Raw genomic sequence first — 10,156 nt, 5'->3', positions numbered from 1 at the left:
CCCACCACCTACAACACATCTGAGTTGCCAGTCATTGCCACATGGAGTGGGAGGATCACACCATCGAGCTCTAAGTTTGGGGCAATTTGTTACCTAGTATGATGTAATTAGAATAAGGAGTGGCATTAGGTTATTAAACACATCAATATAGGTTACTCACTGTGACCAGTGCCATGGAGGAAGAGATGGGTGCTATGAAAAAGAATAACACTGCGGTGGGAATGGTGTCCTGGACTGCAGGGAGAATCGCTCACGGACCTGCAGGGTACTGGGCCTAAGAAGGTTACAAGGCCTCTGTAAGCTCTGGGGCCATTGCTCCCCCTCCCGGTGCCCAACTTCACACACTTTCCTGGCAGGTGACCCACTCCCTCCAGAATCAGCTTCTCGTAAAACTTCCTCTATCTTCCCAACATGACAACGTCTTCCTTCTTCAGTATCTTCAGAACTTACACCGTGTAGCATCTAACTGACACTGAATAAGGAATTGTCTTACCAGTATATAGTAATTTTAAACTTGTCTAGGTAAAATACACATAAAGGGCAGTGTTTCAGTGTAGAACTCACGGATTAGCTACATGTGTGTAGTAGCTATTCTCCAGATAACAATGAAGAATGCTCTCAGCTTCCCAGAAGGCTCCCTCTTGCTTCCCTCCATTAATACCCACCCCAAAGGCTATTCAAAAGAAATCATTTTTTCATATTTCTAGAAACATTCATTATTTCGCCTGTTCTTGAACTTCATATAAATAAAATCATACAATAATCACTTTTTTGTCTGACTTTTTTTTACTCATTATGTCTGTAAGAATCATTCTTATCTATAGCAGTAATTTAATTTTCTTCTGCTGAGTAGTGATTCACTGTATCAATATATCACCATTTAGTTAAGAATTTTGCCATTGACGAGTATTGAGTTGCTATCAGCTATTGTCTATTATGAAGAAGCTGCCCTGAACATTCTTATAAATGTGAATGGACAGGTGGGCTCATTTGTGGAGTGGGATGGATGAGTTACAGCATAGGTATATGTTTAGTTTTATAGATATTGCCAAACAATTTTCCAAAGTAATTTCCTCCTATTCCTTTGATTACTTTTCTAAACTTTTTTTCTTTTCCATTGCTACATTTTTATTTCCTTGTATGAATATGCCACAACTTATTTGTGCTTTCTGTTGGTGGGTACTTTAAAAATTTTTTTTTAAATCTTTACTGTAGAGAGTATTATAGATGTCCCCCATTTTTCTCCCCATTGCCCCCTCCACCCCATTCCCACCCCACCCCAGGCCTTTACCACCCTATTGTCTGTGTCCATAGGTAAGATCTTTGGTTAAACTCTTCCTACCCCTTCCCCCCCTCCCCTCTGAGATTCATCAGCCTGTCCCATATTTCCATGCCTCTGATTCTATTTTATTCACAAGTTTATTTTGTTCAGTAGATTTCTTGTTGGTTTATTTTGATTTTTACATTAAATTGTTGATAGATATGTATTTGTTGCTATTTTATTGTTCATATTTTTTATTTTTTTGCTTTCTTCTTCTTCCTCTTCTTAAAGAATACCCTTCAGCATTTCATGTAATACTGGTTTGGTGGTGATGAACTCCTTAAGCTTTTTCTTATCTGTGAAGCTCTTTATCTGACCTTCAATTCTGAATGATAGCTTTGCTGGGTAGAGTATTCTTGGCTGTAGGTCCTTGCTATTCATCACTTTGAATATTTCTTGCCACTGCCTTCTGGCCTGCAAAGTTTCTGTCGAGATATCAGCTGACAGCCGTTTGTGCACTCCCTGTAGGTAACTAACTGTTTTTCTCTTGCTGCTTTTAAGATGCTCTCTGTCTGAGCCCTTGGCATTTTAATTATGATGTGTCTTGGTGTGGACCTCTTTGGGTTCCTCTTGTTTGGGACTCGCTGTGCTTCCTGGACCTGAAAGTCTATTTCTTTCACCAGGTGGGGGAAGTTTTCTGTCATTATTTCTTCAAATAGGTTTTCAATATCTTGCTCTCTCTCTTTTTCTGGCACCCATAATGTGGGTGTTGGTGGGCTTGAAGTTGTCCCAGAGGCTTCTTACACTATCTTCATATTTTTGGAATCTTTTTTCTTTTTGCTCTTCTGATTGGGTGTTTTTTGCTTCCTCATATTCCAAATTATTGATTTGATTCTGAAACTCCTCTACCCTACTGTTGAATTCCTGTATATTATTCTTTATTCCAGTTAGTGTATACCTAATTTCTGACTGGTCCTTTTTCATGTATTTCACATTCTCACGAAGTCCCTTGAAGCTCTCATTAAGATCCTTTAGTAACTTTATAACCATAGTTTTGAACTCTGTGTCCAAAAGGTTGCTTGCTTCCATTTCTTTCATCTGTGACATGTTTGGAGTCCTGGGAGGCTGGGGACGGCTGGGCGCCTTCCCTGCAAGCACCATGCTTTCCTGCTGCGCGCTTCCCCGTGCTCCGGCCGGGACTCCGGAAGCCTCGCCGCATCCACTCAAAGTTTCAGACTTGCGTGGATAAAGCTCCGGCTGAAAGCGGCAGAGGCTTACAGTGCACATTCGTCGCCCGGGTGGTCTTGCCCAGCGGGGAGGGCGCGGAGCGTAGGGTTGGCCGCGGGGGGCCATGGCGGGGGAGGGGGGGCCGACGTGGGCGCGGCCCGTGTCCGCAGCCAGTCCCTCTCCCACCTCTGGTTTGTTCCCCATCCTGCTCTGCAGTATCTTTCCGAGCCTGACCACCGACCCGCACGACTGACCCTCAACGTAGTCTGTCGCTTTCCTTTTCCTTTTGGCGGCTCCTTAACCGCGGATTGGGAGTGCTGGGCTGGGGAGGGCAGGAGGGTCCCCAGCCTGCAGACCGCGCGCTGCAGCAGCCCGCCTTCCTGACTACTGCGTGGTTTTAACTTTTTAAAAAATATGTATTTTACTGATTTTTTACAGAGAGGAATAGAGAGTTAGAAGCATGGATGAGAGAGAAACACACCAGTAGGGGACCTGAGACCTTTCAGCCCGCAGGCGGATGATCCATCCACTGAGCCAAACTGGTCAGGGCTACTGCACCGTTTTAAATGAGATGAAAAGTTAAGGTTCCACCGAGATTTGAACTCGGATCGCTGGATTCAGAGTCCAGAGTGCTAACCATTACACCATGGAACCCCTTTTGGACCAGCTGGGCTGGCAACCCTAGTAACTCATTTCTCCTAAAAAACCCATGCGATATAGTTATAGAATATAATTGAAAAAGAAATGCTACTTTTTTTCTGTCTTTTTTTTTTTTAGAAATGCTAGTTTAAATGAAAGCTCTGCTTCTTCCTCCTAATTGATTTTTTTTTAATTTTCAGGAGTATTTTTAAAAATTAGATCTAAGCCGTTTGAAGGACGTGGGGTTTCTCTGGATGTTTTCACTGACCTCCTGTCCCGGTTTCTTTCCCTGGCTACCAGGGGCACGGCAGGGTCCTGATCCGAGAATATTGTTACTTCTGGCGATTTTGATTTCGCCTTCATTTTCGACCCACACAAGGACAAATTGGATTTTAATCTCCCCGTTCAAAAGGGAGATTTTACCTGAGCTAAATATTAATTATTGACCATGTGCCCTTAATGTATGGCTAGTAGTCCCCAAGGCCAAATTGCTAAGAAATCCCTGAAACAGTTTCAGTTATTCATCCTTTTGTTAAATCTCCAACCAAGCAAAATAGCTGCTCAATGAATGTGGTGAAGTGAGTGTATCTTTTGAGAGGTCAGGAGGGAAGCAGAAAAATTCAAAGACTTTTGGCCAGGTGCCAGTAACGCCCCCTCCCTCCACACAGCTCTCCCACCCGTCTTCACGAACCTCCTGGCTCAAGGTGGTCTAAGCTGGCTCAGATGTAGCTGGATCAGGGGCAGGTCTCCCGCCCCCCCTCCAGGTGGCATATGTATTATTCCATGAGCCACAACCTTTTTTCTTAAAGAGAAAGAAAAATGTTCACTGGTTTAAAACGATACCAGAACTTAAAAGCCCATTCACTATTCGACTATTGGCTTGACATTGCTCTCTGAGAGGCCAGGGGGACTGTGTTTCTGACCTTTGTACATTTACCTCCCCCACCTGCCCCCCAGGAAAGCGGGTAAAGACCAGGAAAATAGGGCAGGTGGCCATGGATTGGTTTGTTTATTTTTTGTACTATATTTTTTTGGTCACCTCTTCGTGTGATACTGATTTTTGTGCGTGTCTGTGTATTGGGATTAACAACTTTAATGGTGCAAAACATTGTAATCTTTTCTACTTTTATTGAGAAACAATTATATTAGCTTCAGGATTGCAACATAATGATTCAATATTGTATATATTAAGAAATGATCACTGTAATAAATCTAGTGAACATCCATCACCACAGTTACAATTTTTTTCTTGTGATGATAGTTTTAAGATATCCTCTCTTGGCAACTTTGAAATAAACAATACAGTATTATTAACTATAATCATCACAGTTACATCCCAAGACTTGTTTATTTCATAGCTGTGAGTTTCCCTTTTGATGACGTTCACTCATCTTGCCCACCCCATCCTGGAGGCTTGTTTATTCTCGACTCTAGAGTTCATGAGGCTGCACCTTTTCATTGGAATCACCTACGGTTGGGTTACAAACGTTGCAAGGTAAATGCAAACAGTTGACAGCACGGAGGGAAGGAGCAGAGGGCGCGATGACTGGGCTCCAGTCCAGGCCAGTCTCTCTGGTAATCCACAAAGGTGGTTCGCAGTCCCCTGGCAGCAGGGCTGAACCCGGAGTGAGCAAGTCCGCAGGCCAGACCACACTTGGATGGATGTCCTATAGGAGGAGCTGCAGAACCCTTGCCCCCTCCCTACACGGAAGGTCTCCGAGTCTTCCTGGCTCCTCGGCTGTGTACCTCGCTCACTTCACAAATTAGAAAGCCTTTGTGTCCTGTGCACAGTCACCGAGACCACAAATATTTATCTAGTCCCTGTGACGTGGGGAAGCAAGAGAAACATGGTTCTGTATCTGGCAGAACTGGTGCATGGGGAGAAGCAGACAATTGCACAAACACCTCCAAAACTTTCAGTAAATGCTAAGTCCGGGTTGAGGGGTACCAGCACCTCCGCTGCTCACCGGCAGGAAACCCCAACCAAGGGCCGCCTGCAGCAGCACAGCCTGCTCCCCGCACACTGCATTTCTCCTTTGCTCTATTTCTCCGGTTTCGAGTTTTAAAACTTCATTTTTAAACTGGTGAATTCACGTATTTGATTTATGAAACAAATGCCCACTCATTGTAACAACTCAAACTGAAATGTCTAAAGTAAAAGTTACAATCTCCCCCTTTTCTCTCCTCTGTTACCGCTGGGAGCCATGTAGTGCTCCCCCTACAGCGTGCTGATGGGAATTGGGGGGGCCGGGGCGCTGCGGGGCGCGGCGGGGAGGACGCCGCTTCCAGCTGGGACCCGGGGGTGGGAAGAAGCCCCGCGGGCAGAGCGAGCCTCCCCGGCGGACAGAGGGAACCGAAGAGGAGACGCAGAGGCCTCTCGTCGGTGGGGCGCGGCCGCTGCCTGGCCAGGCCCGGCCCCTGGGGCAGAGTCCCGGCCGCTCAAGTCGCGTCCTTCGGGCTCGCAGGGGAGCAGGAGGCGCCGCCGGCCGCTGGCCGCTGGTCGCGCCGCGGAAAGGACTGCGCGCTGCGGTCCCGAGCGAGCACCCGCGCACCGGAGACGCCGACTAAATTCTAAAAACGCGAATGATTAAATGAAGGTCTGTTAAGTGTTGAAAGCTTCTGGGTGTTGAAAATACAGTGATGAAGGGAGTAAATATCTCTCACACACACGCACGCACACGCACGTGGGTGCTCATTAACTATTTGTTAATTGAAATAGTTGAAGGCCTATCCGGTGTGGCGGCCGTTTGGAAACACGGTGAGCACGGTGCTACCTCTGGCCTGCGGGAAGGCACGGTAGGGCTTGAGGAACCTCCCTGAAGCGGGAGCCTCGGAGCTGTTCACCTGGGGAGTAAAAAGGGGCGTCCACTGACCGGGTCACGGTGGAGCGCGGGAAAAGGCATGTGGCAGCGGTGGGATTCGAACCCACGCCTCCGAAGAGACTGGAGCCTTAATCCAGCGCCTTAGACCGCTCGGCCACGCTACCGCCCGCCAGAGGCTCCTGGTCTGCACTTTCCCGGCACTGAATGTCGCTTCTCCCGGCCTCGCTGCCTCCCCGCTCCCAGGTGCGCCCGGAGCCCGGAGCCGGGGCGCGCCGGTGGCCCGGGAGGAGGCTCCTGCCCCCGGTGCCACCAACACAGGAAAAGGGGTCCTGCCAGCGGAGGGCCCGGGGGCGCTGAGGACGCGGAGGGGAGCCTCCGGGCCGGGAGAGAGCCAGGTCCGCGCCCCTGGGAAGGTCGAGGGGAGTCCCAGGCCGCCGGCCGCCCCCACCCGCCTCGGCCCGAGCGCCTCCCAGAACCCCGAGCAGGCAGCGCGGTTCCGCTCCGGCGGCGGCTCCGCAGCCCGGCCCCTCGCGGAACCGCCTCCGTCCCCGGCCGCCCAGGAAGGTTCGCGGGGAGACGGGTCGGCCCTGCTCTGCTCGGCACCGCTTTAGGGCGTTTGGATGCTTCCTGTCAGTTGCACTGTGCTTTCAGACATTATGACCCAGGGGTCTTTGGTTGCCGCAGCTTACAACGATGCTGGTAGACATTCCGCGGCCGAGCAGCAGCAGCTGCCTCCTTAGCGCAGTAGGCAGCGCGTCAGTCTCATAATCTGAAGGTCCTGAGTTCGAACCTCAGAGGGGGCAGTGCCTTGTTTTTGTTTGGCCTTTTTCTTCTTAAATCTTAACCTAAAAGACAATGGAGCTAACAAAAATCTTTCTTCTTTCTCTATTTTTTTCTGTAGAAAGTGTACACCATCACCATAAAAAAATCCAATGAGGACAAACGGTAATTTGCTGTTTAACCCAACCATGTAATGTTTCGTTACAAAATAGTGATTTTCTTTAAGAATTAAATACTCCAGAATTTTTCCACTCCTTAAACACCACTTGTAGCTAGGGCTAGGAGACTTTTCATATGCCTTTGGGATATGCTTGGCAATTTTTTTTGTTACAAAAAACATCAGCGATAAGAAATACACTGGTTGAGAGGGAGAAGGCAGAAGTGGGAAACGTAGTATGATGTTCAACATGTATTAATGACTGGTTGTTTATTTTTTGTCATTATTCTGCAATTGTTTACCACCGGATCCCTAATGACAGCCTACATGGAAAAGAAAAGTGTCATTGGACCTCTTTTCGCTTCCAGTGTTATTGACTAGATCTCTAAGTCATCCAACTCTGCGGTGCAGGGCGGTGTAAAAAGAAAAACGAGAAGTAAAGAAACGAGAAGTGATATTTCGAGTCAAGATAAGTACCTGACTCAAAAATGAACGAGATTGATATTTAACATCCTGCTCTTTTTCTAAAAATATGTTCTTATTAATTTCAGAGAGGAAGAGAGGGAGAGAGAGATAGAAACATCAATGATGAGAGAGAATCATTGATTGGCTGCCTCTTGCAGGCCCCCTACTGGGGATTGAGCCTACAACCCTGGGCTTGTGCCCTGACCTGGAATCCAACCGTGACCTCCTGGTTCTTAGGTCAACGCTAATATCCTGCTCTTAACATCTTTATTTATTACGTCGGAAGCAGTGGAAAGATATTTGTTGATATTTACCACGCATTGTTCCAAATGTGTCCCTCCCTATTAATCTATTCTCTCTCCTCTTCAAACCCACACTTACAGACTCCATCAGCATGCTCAGGCTGGACATTTGCAAGTCACACTTCCCAAACCTTTGCCGATTGGTTTTTATCTTAAGTTCCCTTAAAAGAGGAACTAGAGGGAGACTGGAATGCAGGAAAAGGGCTATTTTTATTTTATTTCTACTATTCTTGTCAATGTCCCTCCAACAATGGAAGTTGATTCCAAGCTCTGTTCTCTGTAAGGCCCAGCTCGGAAGTTCCAATTCTCCCCTGCGGTCCCCAGCCCTAGACACTTCCTGTGCTATTGTCTCAGGGTTACCAGTGTCCCCACTGAAATACCTGGTGTTGCTTCTTACCTAGACCTTGGCTGAGACGGGGGCTGGGCGCACACGGCGGGAAATGCGGCAGGAGCTCGCTATGTTTTAGTGGGAATGGCAGGCAACAAACTCTTTACTCAGTATGAAAGATGTCACTCGGCGTCATTTGACACGTCTGGATTCGTTCCCATCCTGCAGGCTGCCCTCCGACCCTCTCTGCGGGGCCTCTCCCCCTCTGCCGACCCAGCAGAGTGTCTGAGGGCTCCTTCCTCAGCGCCTGTGTTCTGCTCTGAAGGATCGTCCAGTGGCCTCATTCAAACCAATGGCTTTGCTGCTCTCAGAGCTACCCCGTTAGTCCAGAGTCCGCCCCGGAGTCTCCTGAGCCCCCTGGCTGCAGGAAACCCGCGGCTGCACCTCCGATACCGCACTCAGCCCTCACCTTCTGCGTGCCTCCAGCCACTCGCAGTCCTAGGGTTACTCTCGTAGATCATCCCAGCAGCCCAGTCTTCCCAGCGAGGAGGCTGGGCATCATCTTGCACCGCCTTCTAATGTAATTGTGGATGCAGTCAGTGTGCAAGCCCTCCAGGCTGTTTCCTCTGACCTCCGTTCTTTATCGCTGGGTTTCCAGAGATCGCCTCCTGTCCGGTCTCCTCGCCACCTTCCTCCAGTTCATCCGCACGTGTGCCCGAGTGATCTTCCTAAAGTGCAAGGGCAATCGTGTCGCTTGTCTATTGAAAACCTTTAACACCTCACACTTTTAAGAAAACGTTCTACGTGTTAGGGCACACACACCTCCTGATCTGGTGTCTGCTCACCTCTCCTCTGACCTCACCAAGCTCTTGCACCTAAACTGAACTGATCACACAACAGAGGATTTGAAAGAAAAAATAACCAGGAAGTGAAACAGACAACATGCGTGTGGACACTGACCCGGGTTCTGGACAAGCCTGTGTGATCTGACCCTGCACTCCTCCTCCCCCCTGCAGCTCCTCCCTGCCTCACAAACACTGCGAGAGGCCAGGCCCTGACTATGATACTTACTGTTTCCCTTTTCCCTTTAATTCCTGTCTGGGAAGATAACTCAGCATTGGGCACGGTCTTTGAACCTACTTTGCAGGTCAAAACATGCAACTAGTTGTGCGTATACTGAAGGATGTTCAATGCCTGGCCATGTCCACCCCAGTGAAGACACCAGATTTGGAAGATACCAGATTTTTCCTTGGGCAAGTATTGCAATGACCGCCACAGCAATAACCAATCAGGAAAAACCTTTCAATTTCTTTGCATGAATTATTTTAGACAACAGAATTGCTACTGACCATATCCTAGCTGAGCAAGGTGGGGTTTTACTCTGTTGTTAATGCCTCTTATTGTACTCTGATAAAGTAAAGATGAACCTAGATTAAATCTGAATATAAACCAAAAGCCAGTGTCTACTGGCACCTCATGGTTCTTTAATATCTTCAGCTGTCTGCCCTCAGGTATTGCCTCCTGATTCAGATCTACTCTTATAATTGGACTTGGCATTTTTTTTGTTATTATAAACATTTTGCTGTTATAAATAATTGTTTTGTTATAAATAATTGTTTTGCAGAGCTTGATGTTATGAAGACACCACCCGGATAATGCTTGCTCAACTTTTTAAGATGACCACTAAAGCCTACAAGATTTAATATGAGAAACCTCAAGAACCCATGAAAGGTATTTACCTTTAAAGAAAAATGACGGTAAAGCCTTCCTCTGTGCTGACGCTCTTGCTGCTCAGATGTGGCCTAAGGCTCCTACGCAGGACCTGACAGAACCCAACCCTGAAGGAGCCACCTGACAATGGAGAACCAAGGATGCTTTTACCAACCGATCAGTGTTTCTTTCAAAGGAAGATCTTGATCAAAAGAGGCAAATGTAAACATAATATAAACGGAGCCACTTTGAAATGGAGCTGGAGTTGCCATCCCAGAAGAACTGCCCTACACATCTTATGCCTCAAATGTTTGGGATGTTGAAACAGGGAAAAATGACCATTTTGGACTGGGCCTAAAGCAACATTGTGCCCCAAAGAACTGTTCACAAGGATAACAAGAAAGCAGTTAATATGACTACCAAAGAGGTAGTCATAATACACTAAAAGTTAAAAACATTGTTTAG

At 47.4% G+C, this 10,156-nt stretch overlaps 3 non-coding genes across 3 annotated transcripts; 1 reads left to right on the top strand and 2 right to left on the bottom strand.

Moving 5' to 3' along the window:
• Positions 1-3,070: 3,070 nt before the first annotated feature.
• On the bottom strand, positions 3,071-3,142 carry TRNAQ-CUG (transfer RNA glutamine (anticodon CUG)). Its single transcript has one exon. It is a non-coding gene; the product is annotated as a tRNA-Gln (tRNA).
• A 2,889-nt stretch (positions 3,143-6,031) lies between these two features.
• On the bottom strand, positions 6,032-6,113 carry TRNAL-AAG (transfer RNA leucine (anticodon AAG)). Its single transcript has one exon. It is a non-coding gene; the product is annotated as a tRNA-Leu (tRNA).
• A 566-nt stretch (positions 6,114-6,679) lies between these two features.
• Positions 6,680-6,752, top strand: TRNAM-CAU (transfer RNA methionine (anticodon CAU)). Its single transcript has one exon. It is a non-coding gene; the product is annotated as a tRNA-Met (tRNA).
• Positions 6,753-10,156: the final 3,404 nt, after the last annotated feature.

This window comes from Myotis yumanensis, unplaced genomic scaffold, assembly GCF_028538775.1.
Source record: "Myotis yumanensis isolate MYYU_CA2020_CCGP unplaced genomic scaffold, mMyoYum1.0.hap1 SCAF_6, whole genome shotgun sequence".
NCBI classification, from domain to species: domain Eukaryota; kingdom Metazoa; phylum Chordata; class Mammalia; order Chiroptera; family Vespertilionidae; genus Myotis; species Myotis yumanensis.
This window is presented reverse-complemented; position numbering and strand designations above follow the sequence as displayed.